The following is a 16,190-nucleotide window of genomic DNA, read 5'->3' as shown; positions in this document are numbered from 1 at the left end:
CGAGCGGGGGCTCTTGGCTGCTGGTTTGGGATTCGCAGGGGCAAGGGAAAGGTGGCCGACGCCTGTCGGAGATCTCCGGGCACGGGTGGGTAAAGCCACGCCGCTTTGCTGGGCTTTGCTGCTGCTCCGGGAGGACCCGGAGGCGCGCGGGCGTGCGCTTGGAGACCCTGAGGGGGGGCGCGGGAGCAGGCTTCGAGGAGAGGTCAGAAGTTGGGGTTGCTTTTTGTTTCTGGCACTGAGAGAAAGGAGAAGAGGAGACCGAGTGGGCTGGGGATGGATGCGCGACCGTGGGAGGCCCGACCCGGGCGGCCAGCGGGGCGCTATCCAGAGGCGGCGGTGCTGAAACGCAGGGCGCGCCGGAGCCCGCTGCGGGCGCAAGTGTTTACCCCGAGCCTGAGGACTGCTGAGCTCTCCTGGGGCTCTTTAATGAAAGCCACGTCGTAAGGGCAAAGCCCGGGAGAGGTGGCTTACACTAAACATATTCCTCTTTAAGCCTGAAAGGTGCGTTGAACTGGGCCCGCTTATTAAAAACCTCATTAGAAGGATACAGAATTAATTACTTTGAGCCGAGGGCAGATCAGGTAGGCACATTGAGAGGGTCCAACGAGGGAGGCTGAGAGGTAGCCATCCCTTCCTCACCATCCCTTAAGCTGTTTTAAAGCGTTTTATTAGGAGCTAATGCCAACTTACCCATTAAATACAGACGTTTTAAACGTCGGGGTGGACCAGAGCATCTCATCAGCCTTCTAAGGGAATATCAGAGCCTTAGGAACACTGTACTTTCACTTTTCTTTTGGTTCTGGTGTCTTCGGCCTCTCCTTTTCGTCTCTGTCCGTATTTTCTCTAGCCATTTTATGTTGATGTACTATATTCCTTCCTCTCGGTTGCCCAGGCACGGGTAGACTTTCCTCGGTATCTCCTTGGCTCCAGGAGTCTTTCGTGAGCCAGCAGGCACTCCTCCTTTCTTCCTGGGGCCTCGGATGCAGTTAACTCTGCTTGTTTTGGATTGCAGGAGGGGCAGATTTAGGTTGAAAACCAAGGATTCTGGTTTGCAACTGAAGAGAGTTTGGTAACAATGACAAGGGCTTTCATTAAGTCAGTGCTGACCTGCTATTTCCTCCTGACTTCACAGGATAGAATATGTGGAAATTGGCATGGATTACAATAGGGAGGTTTAGACACAGAATAGATGAAAAGAGACTTTAACATTTTTTTAATTTTATTGTTGAGAGTATTACCAATGTCCCCCATATTTCCCCCTTTGCCCCCCCATCTAACTATCTCCCACCCACCCCAGGCCTTCACCTGTCTATTGTCTGTGTCCATGGGCTGTGCATATATGCTTTTAAGTTCTATGGTTAATCTCTTCCCGCCCTCCTTCCCACCTTCCCTCAGAGATCTGTCAGCCTGTTTCATGCTTCCATGTCTGTGGTCCTATCTTGTTTGTCAATTTATTTTGTTCCTTAGATTCCACATATAAGTGAGATCATGTGATATTTGTCTTTCTCTAACTGGCTTATTTCACCTACCATAAGAAAAGAGACTTTTGACAATAGTGACTATTTGCTTGTTATTGGAACTGAGGAAGAAGAGAGTACCTCTTAATAAAACCTTTCGACTGTCCATTAGTCACATGTAATCCAGAGAACAATGTGGAAAGAGGGTGTGTGCTATGCTCACTGGGCCTTTATGGAGCTTATGATCTAATAAAGGATCTAGCACACATGCATGTGAAAAGGGAACAGGAACACAAAATACTTATTAAACTATTTTTTGTACAATCTGTTATGGGAATCTTAGAGCGCATGGTAAATATTGTAATTTATTTTTGTAGAGTAGTTCCTAGTTTACAAAGCCTTTTCCTATATGTTGTGTCACATTTCTAGTAACAAACTTACAAGAAAAGCACTATTATCTCTGTTTTACAAATGAAAACGGATGTTCAGAGGCTAAGGGACTTTCTTAAGTGGCTTAAGTGATGTGGAGAGTGTGTGGCCGACTTGAGACATTGTGAGTCCACTTGCAGAGGCCTTTGCACTGTACCAAAGGCAGGAACAGTACTCACTAATGGGCTGACTGTATAATTCCATGAACGCTGTTTCCTTCAAACATATACGAACAGGTGAGAGGCAAATTGGCCATGAACTAAATGAGGTTCCTAAATACACATTTCCTTAAGGGCTCTTTCCCATCGCTAAAGAAATCAGTTATCCACAAACTATTTTCTCCTTTTAAATGGCTTTTTACATTTTCTCACCAACAATACAGAAATAATTAATGCAATAAAATTACCAGTCTTTCTTTAAGGTGCTGAAATTTGTAATAGAAAAAATTTAAAAGACCTAAACTGAACTTTGAGGTTAGACACTTTTAATAGAGCTTCTGTGTTTTGAAATCCAGTTGCTAACCAAAGAAAAAAGACTGTTGATAAAAAGAGATGTGGCCTTCAGAACTAAAAACTCACTATCTCACTAAAGTGGTACTTGTACAGTTGTCAATATTTGTAAAATATTTTTAAATGAACCTTACCCTTTACTTTGAGAGGGGAGTTGATATTATTTCTGTTTGTGGCTGTAGAAACATATAGTAAAAAAATTAATATTTATGTAGAGATATTTGACACTTATATACTTTACTGTAATTAAAATGTTTTCAGGGATGAATAAAAAGTTTTTGGCCAAGTAAAGCCATCAACTAACAATGTTTTATTTCATGGATCTACCTTATTACATAAGAGGATAACCTCACACTAGTTTTTTGTTGTTTTTTTTTTTAAAAAAAAACATGTACATTCTTAGTTATTAAGTATTTAGAGATTCTATTTCAGTATAACTCTTTGTATTTATATTGCTAAATCTGTCAATAAATCTACCACTGGGAAATCAGATAGCAAGTTAAGTTAGAAAAGTAAAAAAAGAACTGATCAGATTAGTTTTGCCATAAAAAAAGACAGGAACTGAGAAAATTGATCACAGCAGAAATGTATCCTGTTTTTTGATGATTCCAAAATAACTGTATTTACCAGTTTCTCTATTTCAAAATGTTTTTGCTTCAAACCATTGGTCTTTTGAAAAGAGACATGATCCAATTCTGTTCCTCTCAAAGGGTAATAAAGATGGCTTTCTCTACTTCTTATGGAATCAGAAATGTAACCCCTATTGCTACGACTAGAAATCATATGAAAAATGAATTTGGGTTGCTACCAATATAGAGAGAACTGTCAGAAAACTGTTTAATATGCTTGCAATGCCTATTTTAAAAGCATATTAAAGCCCCTCCATGTTCAACTATTTTAGATTTGGTGAACTCCATTCACCCTAGTGTGATTTTCTATGATTTTGTAGAATTGGATTGTGTGTCTACTCTCTTTTCCACAGGCTTAATTGTCTGAAGCGTAAGGACCATGAGATCCTTTCTTTTGACATTTGTTTTCGGCTCTAATCCTTTCGGGGGTCTCAAACAACTATATTTCTGCTCTTACTATAAAGTTGTGGGTTTCTATGACCTTGAGATTTATTATTATATCATTTTAAAGCTTCAAACAAATGACATTCTACTGGGGGTGTGAAGATGGGTTTTCCAATGCTTTATTTTTCTACATTTTCCCCAACCCTTCATCTTGGTACATATAGAAAAGTGGAATCCTCATTCCATGGAACACTGATTAAACTACATCAATAACTGTTTATATTTCTTTTGAAATATTTATGTGCTGATAAATATTTAGCAGTGTGTGGTTCATCACATGAACTACAAGATCTTTAAAAAAGGCAAATTTTTGTAAACTTAAGAGATTGCCACCATTAAAATTAAGAAAGACAATAAAATCTAAGACATAATTACTTCACTTACCATGAACCAATCTTGCTAAGCACATTTTTAACATTATTTACTTGTTATGCCCCAGGGAATTGAAGTTTATAGATAATATATGATGTTCCCATGCTGCGAATCATGTTATAAAGAGTGGATAAATACCCCAGTCTTTTCCTATTGCGTTATTATTTCTCTATATGTGGAAATTAAATGAAATTGCTATTGCTTTGAGAGTGTACTTAGTCTCCTTTAGCCTTTGTCTTATCATTTGTAAACAATGTGATTGATTTTACCAGGGGTCAGCAAACTCTACAGCCTGCTGGCCCAATGTGTGGCTTGCAAGCTTAGAATGATTTTCATATTTTTAAATGATTGAGAAAAATGTAAAAGAAGAATAATATTTTGTGACACATGAAAATGTTATGAAATTCAAATTTTACTGTTCATGAAGTTTTATTCATACACAAGCACACTCATTCACATGTGTATCGTCTAGGTCTACTTTCATGCTACAACAGCACTTGTAACAGAATCCATAGGGAATGAGAGCCTAAAATATGTACTATCTGGTTGTCTACTAAACGTTTGCCTACCCCTGATGTAACCTAGCTCTGGGGTTCGAATGGGGAGTGAATCTAAAGGATTCTAAAAATATAAAGTGCAGTTGAAGTCCATTACCCAGAGGAAGTCTTTAAAGAACAATTTTTCAATCTAAACTGAATCTCTAAAAAGACTCATTTAAGCAGCAAATGTAGTTCCAATTTCATAATTGTCATTTTTCTGGCTGACTTAGGAAATGGCCATGCTCACAATGGGGATGGTTTTCTCCTGTTTGGTTCACGCTGGACATTGATTAGCCCCTCTGGCTAATGTTGGATGTTTCTCTGCTGTTGAACATTAGATGTATTTCCCCAGAATACCCTTTTCCTGATTCACAGCTACTTCCTTCTTTCAATCTAATATTTTATATGCCTTAATATTTGAAGATTTTTAAAAATTTAACACACCAATTGCATCAGGCTTTTACAGGCTGTTCTTGCAGTCACATCTTTTTTCTGCAGCATCTCACCTCCTTCTGAACTCCAATGGCAGTTGGTTTGTACCTCTCTTATAGCACTTAGCACATTGTGCTGTGGATTGTAGCTATTTCTGTCCATGTTTCATATTCTCTATCAGATGTAGGTCCTTGCCAGGGTTGTATGGCTTTCTTATCTCCTAAGGTGCCTAGCACAGTGCTCTGGGCATGTGGGAGATACTAGAAATTATTAGCAAATGAATGAATGATTGAACTGTTAGGAATATTCAGAATCTCAAAGTTTAGGTAACATAGGTGACCAGAAATCAGACGAGAATTTGGGAACCAGGATATAAAGAAAAACAGATTCAAGTAAGACAGAGTCAGAAGACAGGACAAATAACAAACACTCAGGGACCTCAAAATGAGATGATTGTTGCCTCAAGGTAGGAAGGCTCATGCGTCCTAGAGTGGAAACTTATCCCAGAGTATAGCCTGCCCAGATATCCACAGTGGGAACCTGCAAATCATGTGTGAGAGTGATTACTGAAAACTGTCTCCTGGATGCTTTAGTCAGATATGTGGTACATCTAGGAACTGTTTCTCCATGAGGCAAAAGTTGTTTGAGGATGGCAGAGGAGCTAAGATTTCTTTTTATTTACTTTCACTTTGAAAAAGATTTTATGTCCATGGCACCTGGCAAAGGGAAGCTTGGTGTGTTATTTACTCTACTTTGAACAAATGAACAAAAAAACCTTGGTTTGTCAATTAGAAGTTTTCATCTTCAGAAATCACAGAATCTCCATTTGAAGGTGTTTTCGAAAATCATGCAGATACTCATCCAGTCGTGAAATCCCTTTTAAACATCTTCGTGTTTGTCCAAACTCTGCCTGAGAGCTTCCAGGGAACGCACAATGTTCCAAAAGAGCCAAATAGCACTTGGCTCGGTTTTACTTTTTTTTCAAGATTGTTCCTTCTATTGGGCTGACATAGGCCTTCCTGAGACTTCCATGTGTTGGCCCTAGTTCTTTCCCTTGAGATCCATGGAGCAGGTCTAATCTGTCTTCTACTTGCAAGGCATTCGAATAGCTGAAGACAGCTACTCTGTGCTCCTCACCAATCTTCTCTTTAGGCTTAACAAGCCCCGCACCTTCTGCGGGACATCCATTGCCGGTGCTGCTCTTCATAACATCTGGGCTCATCTTCCTTCGACTGATCTTCAGTATCTGTATCCCTCTTTAAGTGTTTACCCAGTTCATGACGCAACATTCTGATGTGGCCCTATTGTGTGCTATCTTATCTATTATTAGACTTAGCTTACTGAGTGTTCCCTTTATTTGTGGTGCTGATATGTTTTACATGGGTTCTGTTGAGAGCTCCAAACAACTCTTGTCCATGTTCAAAGGTCCTGGTTTGGGACTGAACTCTGAACTTTCTTCCTATCTTGTCCAGCTCCTCCCCTCATAGTTATTATTAGCACTGCCTTTCCCAGGGCTCCCAGGAGAGCAGCAAAGTGGTTTTGTTCTCTACAGTGGTGAATTTGCCCCAGCAGAGGTGGGCACTGTCACATTTAAGTTGGACAGGTGGAATCTTTAAAGTCAAATACAGTGGTACTTCGGTTTTCCAACGTCTCCATGGATGAACATTTCGGGTTACAAACGCCTTAAGCCTGGAAGGAAATGCTTCGGTTTTCGAACACACCTCGGAAGCTGAACATGCCCCTCAGCTTCTGCTGAGGTCAAGATCCTGGGGCCTAGCTGTCAGTTGTTGTTCCCTCGGTTTTCGAACATTTCAGAACTCGAAGCGTCTTCTGGAACGGAGTACATTCAAAAACCGAAGCACATGCAAAAGTAAACAGAATGATATAGTGAATCCCAATAGTTGAATATTATTATCAACTACAATAATATTCAACTCATTGCCAATCTTGATTCATTGATAGCCCTACCCACTGCCCCACCCCTGCCTTATATTCTTTTGAAGCAAATCTCAGACATCCTCTTGTTTCAAGGTGAGATTGTTTCAGCTAGCACATGACTGCTTCTCTGTCTATATGACCTCTATTTACAGACTGGATCTTTCTCCTCCCCGGCTCAGGTTTGTGTGCTTGACAGTTTGAGTTGCACAGAAGCTGGCATAGGAACAATGTCTAATCTCCATCTTTGAGTGATATACTAATGCCTCCACCCAGTCAACAGCGGGTGACACTTTAGCATTGGCATTGCCTTTAAAGCAAGGGATGTATGGCCTTTCCCATCTCTCTCACGTCTTGGGAGGCCTCTGAAGCTCCCCTCCGCAGTGGACTCCCACTGGACACAATGGGCCATTCTTCCGAGACTTCCAACATTCAACTCTTTATCCCTTGTCATTCAAAGCCATGAATGTCTGTGTCAGAAGATGTTCCTACATCAGTGGTTCCCAACCTGGGGGGCTCTGAACAACCTGGTATCTCACAAATCAGAATAAGGGTCTGGAAACTGTTTCCAGTATTTTTGAGGATATGATTCATCCTCTGTGTGGCACAGGCTGTGTGTCAGGTTTCTGGGCTTTTGCTGGTATTATTATCAGTTTGGTGTGAGTTAAGCTCATACTGATTGTCTTTGATAAACAACAACAGCAACAAAATGAAGAGAATTTTTTCCTTCTATTTCTTCATACGAGGAGGAACATAAATGAATTCTATTTGGTGACAAGGTTGGCTCCTGCAGTAGCATTTAAATTTTGGGCTTCTGTTTGGCTTGACTTGAACCTCTGTAGAAAATGAAAATAAAATCCTTCTTATTGGTCCCTTAATCCTTGCCTTGTGCTGTTTTAAATCAACTTTTCAAAGTGTATTGTCATGCAGTTCTGTGATCATTTGCATTTAAATGTAGTGTATAAAGAACTCCCTGCTGAACCCTTAGGGGATGTATAGACCCACTATCCTCGTTTGCCCGGCAAATCATATGGCTCTGAATATTCATAAAAACAGGGTGGAATGACTTCTCCGTAAGGAATTTGCTCTTCGCAGCTGCACTTGTTTTGTTAAGATTGGTTCTTCATGTTTCATTTGTGGTTGTATGGAGCTCTAACAGTGGGTGGGGAAGAAATGGTGGGGAGCTGGTAAGGACCGTCCCTCTAGTGGGACCCCCTCCCCATCGTGGCCATGGGGGGGGTGCTTTAACGTTGTTTTTCTGGCTTTGATCCCCTTTACTTGCTTCCATCCCCCACTCAGTACAACCCATGGCAATGTACACTACACGTTTCTTTTAGATGCAAATTGTTTACTTCAGTCTATTGTGATAAAAACATTTTTTTAAAAAAGAAATGCATAAAGACATTGCATTTGAAACAGCTGGGAAAGGAAAAAAGAATAAGACACAATGTTGCCTATGAGGAATCCTTGTGTTGTTTGACAATGGGTCTGGGGTAGTTTGGACTGTAGGGATTAAAGGGGTGGGGAAGGAAAAAACCACCCAGCTGGTCAATCAGGTGATCTCTCGGCTTCCTCTCCCCTTCCCTCTTCCCAGGCTGGAACTCGCCCCAGTGAGCACGTGCCCACAGGCCTTTGTGGGAACTGAAACCACTATAGACACTCTTCCTGCCTTGGATGGGGCACAGAAGTCGTCTGATACCCCTGACACCGTGGAATTTTTCTGGGCCTGTGTTGTGGCCAATTCTGTGCACCCTCCTCAATAAATAATCACTATCAACTAACACGTGAGCTAACATTCACTGAGCAGTTACTTTGTGCCAGGCACTGTTTTGAGTGCTCTCCTTGCCTTGCCTCCTTTAATTCTTAAAACAATCTTATTCTCATTAAGCCACGAGCAATTACAAAAAGAAGCAGATCAAATCGTTCTGAACAGAGGCCACTCGTGGCTTAACTGCCAGTGAGATTAGAGTCACCGGCAAGGACCCTGCCCATTCTTGCTGCAAAGAATCTTATTTAGATGGGAGCCCTTGGTAGGCCCTGCAGGGTATGGCTAGAATAGGCTGTTCCCCTAATCTCCCTGCAGAAGACTCAGCTTTTGCTGCTGCTGGAAGGATCTAGGGACAACAGTCATGTGACTGCTCATTGTCTTTGAGGGCTGCCAAGAGAACCTTGGTTTTTGGCCAGACTTTTGTGCCTGTCCTCACACAATCACCCACTGGAATGAATGGTGACTTAGGCTAAAAAAGTTTCCACAGAATAGAAAATAATCAGATTTGCAGTTGGAAGAGACTTCAGAGGACATCCAGTCTCTTATTGGATATTTTTCGTGACAGAGAGCTCATTTCCAGTCTGTTTCTTTGCTGGACAGCTTCATTTGTTAGAAAGCTCTTGGTCATGAGCATAATCTGTGTCCTTGCGACTTTGGGCTGTTTGTCCCAGTGCTTTCTTCTGAAAATGTCAACCAGGCATCTAGCATCTAGATTGGGAATCTGAAACGTATTTGTCATTCAAATGTCTAATAAGACCTTTTGGACTATCTCCACTCAACGATTTGAAGCACTATCTCCCCACTGCGAGAGAGAGGGTTGGTGGGTAACATGTTAACAAGCTATTACTGGGCACCTCTAACATAGTTTATCTGCTCTGTTGCACGTGGATATCTGTCCCTACCCCTTCACAGCACTGTCACCCCCTGACGTAGTGTAGGGGATGTTTATCTGTTTATTGACATCTCTTCTCTAAGAATATTGACTAAATGGAGCATAATCTTGTCCCGCTCTGAGTTATTCTGTCCTGGATGCCCAGTATTTAGAATGAAGCTGGAACATGGGAAGTACTTGATTAATATTTGCTGAATAAATTAAGAGCCACAGCAGGATAGTGAAGGTCCCAGATCCTTTGCAGTCATCTGAGCACCCTAGAGAAGGACACGTTTCTTTGAAGGTCGACTGGTATGGAAGCAATAGTTCTAATCCTCGAGTCAGAGGATTTGAGTTCATCACAGTTTTGCACTTGCTGTCAGGGGGATGCATAAGCTGTGTATGTAGCTGCTCTGGGGCTTATCTTTCTCATCTACAAAATAGGATTGACATTCTTTGCCTTATTTAATTTCAGAGTTGTCCTGAGGATGAAATACAACCACATGGGAGAAAGAATTCTATAAATTGGAAAACACTGTATAAATATAAGTCATTACTACTATGATGATGATTGAGATCATATGATCTTGATATAGTAAGAGTAGATTTAGCCTGAGAATGAATTTATCTTCCACTTGAGATGAGTTAGTTTCTGGAGCAGCTAGGGTTCGTGTGATTCCAGGAGATGCTCTCTACGAGTTTGCTTACCAACGCCAACACCACCAATACTTATTTAAGTGCCTACTGTGTGTAGGCATTAGTCTAGTTGTTGGGGTACATCAGAATACAAAACAGACAAAAATCCCCCGCCTTCTTGGCACTTACAAGTCTAGAGGAAGCAGAAAAACAATAAACAAAGTAAATAATTATGTAGTATGTTAATAAGTGCCAGAGTATAAAATAGAGAAAAAGAAAAGCAGGGTAGAGGAACAGGGAGGACACAGGGGGAGTGGAGAGGGCGTTGCAGTTTTAAAGAGTGATCTGGGGAGACCTCACTAGATGGTGACACTAGAGCAAAGACTTGAAGGAGATGAGGGATTTATCCATATGGATACTGGGGGAGAGAGCACTCCAGACAGAGGGAACAGCAAGTGCAAAGGTGAGTACTTCTCTCAAATGTCCAAGAGAAAAGTAAATCAGTGTGTCTAGAGTAGAGGGTGGTGGTGGTAGATAAGATTAGAGAGATATTGGATGGCCAGATTGTGTTGGGTCACATAGGACTTTATCTGCAAGGGAGAAGGGGAGCCGTTTGAAGGTCTTGAAGAGAAGCATTGCATGATCTGAGTTCCACTGAGTTATTGTGACTGCAGTGATGAGACCAGACCAACGGGGCTGAGACTGGAGAGGGAAACGAGGTAGGAAGTTACTAGAGGAGGAACGATGGTAGTTTGGACCAGAGAGGTAGAGGTAGAAGAAGTGATAGGATTCTAGACATATTTTGTAGGAAGTGCCAGTAGGCTCTGTTAATGATCTGCTTTGTTGAAAAAGAATAAGGAATGAAGGATGAGCCACAGGAAGAGTGGAATTGGCATTGATTGATGTGGAAGGACTGTGGGAAGAGCAGGTGTGGGAGGGAATATCAGGGGCTCAGTTTGGGGCATGTTACTTCTGAGAGGATGATTAGACATTCAAGTGAAGATGTTGAGTATGCATATACCAGCATGAGCCAAAAATATAAGGAAATGAATAACTCGGGAGTCATCAGCAAATACTTGATATTTAAAGCCACAAGACTGGCTGAGAACACAGAGGGAGTGAGTGTCCATAGAGCAGAGGTCAAGGACTGAGTCCTGTGACACTGTGGCCTTTAGGGACTGGGGAGATGGGGAAGAGACAGCAACCTTGACTGTCAAAGAGCAGCCAGTGAGGCCGAAGGAAATCAGGAGCGTGTGATGGCCTGGAAGCCAAGTGAAGTTGGTACTTCAGTGGTGCAAGACCAACATGTCAAACGTTAGTGAGAGGCCCACTAAGATGAGCACGGAGAACTGATTGTTGGTGTCTCAAAAAAGACTGTTGAAGACTTTGACAAGAGCAGATCTGCTGGAGTGGTGGGGGCAGAAACTGGACGGGAGTGAGCATAAGAAGGAAAGAGGAGTGTGATTGGGGGGAGCAAATTGAGATGCTGTTTTGAGAACTGTTACTCTAAAGGGAGCGGAGAAAGGTGGTATGGCCTGAGAGGGACATGGTTCAAGAGATATGGGTCTTGTTTTTTGTTTATGGGAGAAATAAGATCATGTGTGTATACTGATGGGACTCACCCAATGGATATGGAAAACTAATAGAAAGAGAGGAGAGAAATCTTGAAAGAATGTTCTTAAATAGGCAAAAATGGAGGAGTTGGCTTTGCCTGGGTGCACCGAAAATTTGTCCATAGCTATAGTAGAAGAGAAAGTGAGGCTATGGAATCACATGCAGGTAGGTGGGTAGATGTGGTGGTGGAAGCACAGGGAAGTTCTCTTCTGAGAGTTTCTGTTCTCTCAGTGCAATAGGGAGGAAGGTGAGCGTGAGGACGGGGGAGGAGGTGCGGGGGTTTGAAGGGAGACGGGAAATATGCGAAAGGAGCAGGAACGGGACCTAGCTGAAGTGGTGGGAGAGGCGTCTCTCTAAGGGCGCTCATGTGATAGAACTTCCCTAGTGCTGATCTATGCTGCAGAATATCGGATGTCCCTACCCTCCTTCAGGGTTGCTTGGTCAGGTTCTTATCCATTTTTAGGCATCAGCTTTGGAATGAAAACTCACTTGTGCATCACTCAAATGCTTGCAGGTTGTGGGAACTGTCAGAACTGTCATGGTCTTTTCAAAAACTGTCTTCATAAAAAGTAAAAAGGAAAAATGTTATGCTCTGACCCAGGCTGACTTTCAAATTGCCCTAGAGCCTCACGTGGTTTCACTTCATATCACTCGTTAGGGAGTTGGTCCTGGCCTGGGTGAGGAGTTCTTTATTTCTTTTGTCTGGGATAAGTGTGTCATCATTTACAGTTCTCCCTGCCAAAGGGACTTCGGTTTATCCGGCCAGACATTCCTAGCCTGCGTTATTTTATCTTTTTAAAAATTCCAAGTGCTCCTTCAAGTCACCACCTTTTAGACAGCAGCCAAGAGTCTTCAATTTGGGTTTTAAGTGTAATTTATATCACTACCATTCGAATCAAGCAGCTAACAAGTATTTTCGAGGCAATTAGGGTGCACCAGCCGGAAATCACAGCGTGTGGTGGGAGCTCTTACATACTGGATATAGTGCCAATGAAGGCAGGCGGGGTGCCATCTCGGGCTCAGCCACCTCATAGTAAGGAAACTGAGGACTGAGGGAGTGGTGACGGGTTAGGGTGGGAAGGTGACTTTGGCATGTGACACTTTCTCATTGTAAACCCTAAAGCGTATTCCCTCTAGTCATTAAGACCTGCATGTCTCCCTTTCGACGCTGGTTGGTACTCCGGGCATTTCTGAGTAGCTGTTTCCACAGCGATGGGCATGCAGCTCACCCTGTGCAGTCGCAACACAGGGAAAGCAGCGATGTTCCCCTGCCTCTCACAGGCACCGCCCGGGCGGCTAATGGCTTCCAAGTCCCCGGGACCATAGAAACAACGTCCTCAGTGGTGACGAGCTGCATTCGCTTTGTTCTCAAATTCCTCAACTCTCTCCTTAGTTCATGGGTCCTTGTGGATAGTTGAGAGTTTACTTCAAGAGAAAAAGAGAATTAACACATTCTTGAATACCTACTCTGCACCTGATGCTTTTGCCTGTTTTGCACCATTTAATTCTTAGAACGGCTCTGAAAAGTCAGTTTCACCCCCCGGGTTTATAAGATGAGATGGCTACGGTGGTGAAGAGCTTATGCAATTTGACTGAGGTCATGCAATTATAAAATGGAAAAGCCTGGATTCAAATTCTTTGTGTGTGATGGAGAAAAATAATGATAGTTGTAAAAGAGATTTATTTGTAATTCCCTTGCTTCCTTCTATAAACAATGGATCTTGAGGGGTATGTCTTTTGCTAAATAGGGACCATAGTGTGAGGAGGTGAACCAGGGACCCTACATTGTCCAGGGCCAAGCAGGGGGATGCACAGAGATCCAGGAGGCAGAATAGTTGGGAACCTGCAGTGCTGGAGGGGGCAGCATGGAAGGGTAGAGGGGTAACCAGCTCGTGGGCCAGGAGCTTACTATGGACAGAGATGCTCAGTGGAGATCTGGAAATGAGTAAAATGTTGTGGCCTGTGTGAGGTCACTTCTCGCCATCTCCCAACCCCCTCCAGCAAAGCCCTTGCTTTTCTCTGTGCTTATGACCTGTGTTTGCTTTGAGGGGGATACAATAATATTGACACCCTAACTCAGGCTTGGTTGAAGAAGGCTGCCCACAAGGGTTGGTGAGCATTTTCAAAGACCATTCCTTTTCAAATATTCACTTCATGAGTATTTACTGACTTCTTTCTCTGTGCCAGGCATTGCAGTGATAAACAAGAATAAAGCCTCTGCCCATATGTAGCTTATATACTAGTTGGGGGAGACAGACAATAAAAAAAGCGCTATAAAGAAAAAAATACAACAGAGAATGATTTTCAAAGTGTTGGATAGGAATCTTCCTAAATTACCTTTAATGCACGTCTGCTTTATGAAAAAGCATCAGTTGAGTTGAGGATTAATGGTTTTTGACATTTGATTAATTACATGTGAGAAAAGTCCAGTTCCAGATACTATAGTAAGTGAATTGAACAATGGATCCTCGAGGAGCATCTGGTTAACAGGGGAAAGATGGGGCAGGTTTATTAGTAATTTAAAAAGTAATGAGATACATAAAACGCTATGAGCCTTCCAGTGCAGCAGGCAGGCGTGTATTTCTTTAGGATCCTGAAACTGGCCCAGAGTGGGAAGAAAACCCTGGATAGACTCCTCCCTGCACCTTCACTTTGCTGTATCCCTTCCTGCCTGATGTTTGAGCTTTGCTTCTCTCAACTAAACATGTGGGACTCCACGTTGCTCATATTCCAGCCCATCTTCTTGCTCACAGCTAGTCTCTTTTTTCTAGTAGAAAAGCCTGATGGTCAGGTGCCTAGTTTCTCATCTCTGTCACCTATACCTGGCCACGTTGGGTAAGATACTAACTGGGCTGTAGTTTCCTTATCTGCAAACTGGATAATATTGAACCTGCTTCATGGGGTTCTTGTGAAGATGAAATGAAGTCATTTATGTAAAGTAATTAGAAGAGTGCCTAACACACAGCACATTTTGGGTTAGAGCCAGCTGTTAGTATTCTGGTGCTATCTAAGTGTTTATTATCATTATTATTAATTATTATTATTTGGAGGGACTGCGCCTGCTCTCAAGACCTGCTGAGAATCTACTTCCCTGGCCTCACTCGAGCGGAAAGGCCACCAGTGCTGAGCCCTTGGTGCTTCCGATTTGGGATTACAGAAAGAGGCCTACTTTTACTTGAGATGTATGGAGCAACTATGCAGCGGTAGTTGAGATGGACCTTAGAAATGGGAAAGATGTAGACAACTGGAAATGGCAGGAGCATGAGGGGGAAAGCCCTCCAGTCAGAGAGAAGGCCATGAGCAAAAGAAGAGAAGCTGGGCATTCGGGGCCAGCACCGAAATACAGGTGGTTTGATCTGTCCGAACATTCAGTGCATCAGGTTAAGACGAAGAGACAGGTGTGCAAACGTGATAGCTGACAAATCGTGGAGGCAGGTGAATGTTGAGGTTGTTGGTGTTAGGCTTTACTCTATAGACAAATGGGGAACTACTGTGGATTTTTAGGGACCCAGGTTTGTTCTCTGCTATAACTTAGGTGTATAGTTGTAAGGGCTCTTTACCCCAATGATAAATGACCCTAGGTTACTGTAATTTTTTGAGTTATCCAATTTTTATACTGCTGTATCTCTCTATTAGATATTCCACAGGGATTGGTCAAGATTAATGGGTTAATTAGGTACAGTGTGTTTTCCAAATCAAGGGTATTCCATATTTTCTCAATAAGAAAATACAAAAAAATAGATAGGCATTTCCCATCATATATATATATATATATATATATATATATATATATATATATAAACTTTCAAGACTGTAGATGCCTTTTAAAATAACATTTAATTCATATATATATTTACTATTGAAGGTTTAGAGTTATATACTCTGTGAAATAATATGTTGATTTGTAAGTATTGCCTTTCTTCATGCACATTTCATCAGTTTTATCCAAACTCATTACAGGCATTTTCAACTTCAATGACTAAAGCCTTCATCATTACTAAAGTGCATTTTTGAGTCATCAAGTAGTTTTCCAGAGCACGCACTCTCCACATTTGCCCAAGTTGTTTGTTATAAAGCCCTTTTTGCATCTGTGTGTAATAAAATTTTATCCTAAACTATAAGCGTCCATTCGCATAATGGAAGCACAGATTTGATTTCTCAGTTTCCTACAGCAAGCTCTTTATCATCTCCACAAATAAGTACATACTTGATGGCTATTTTTTTATTGTTAAAGAATTTTTAATTCTGTGCAAAATATTGATGTAATAATGTCAAGTGTATTAGGCATGATGTATAATTATATAAATATAGTATTACCTCAACTATGAAGAAATAATTTACAACATAATTGCATTGCTTTTAAAAAGTGTTCTTTAAAAGGCTTGTATACGATCTCTAACCCTTGCTACTGTGAGGTTATATCCTAGGAATAATTATTACACTTGTGTTAAATTTCTTTCCCTCGCTTTTTACCTATTTCATCAGATGTTGTCTATAAGCACCAAAACTTAGCATAGGCTGTGGTTGTTCTAGGTGAATATAACTTCTCCCAATA

The 16,190-nt window shown here is 41.8% G+C and overlaps 1 protein-coding gene across 2 annotated transcripts in view; it reads left to right on the top strand.

The window, feature by feature from the left end:
• Positions 1–16,190, top strand: part of NMNAT2 (nicotinamide nucleotide adenylyltransferase 2) — a 96,472-nt gene that overhangs the window by 1,112 nt on the left and 79,170 nt on the right. The window lies entirely within an intron of this gene.

Source organism: Miniopterus schreibersii, assembly GCF_964146895.1.
Source record: "Miniopterus schreibersii genome assembly, chromosome: 19".
Taxonomy (NCBI): Eukaryota; Metazoa; Chordata; class Mammalia; order Chiroptera; family Miniopteridae; genus Miniopterus; species Miniopterus schreibersii.
This window is presented reverse-complemented; position numbering and strand designations above follow the sequence as displayed.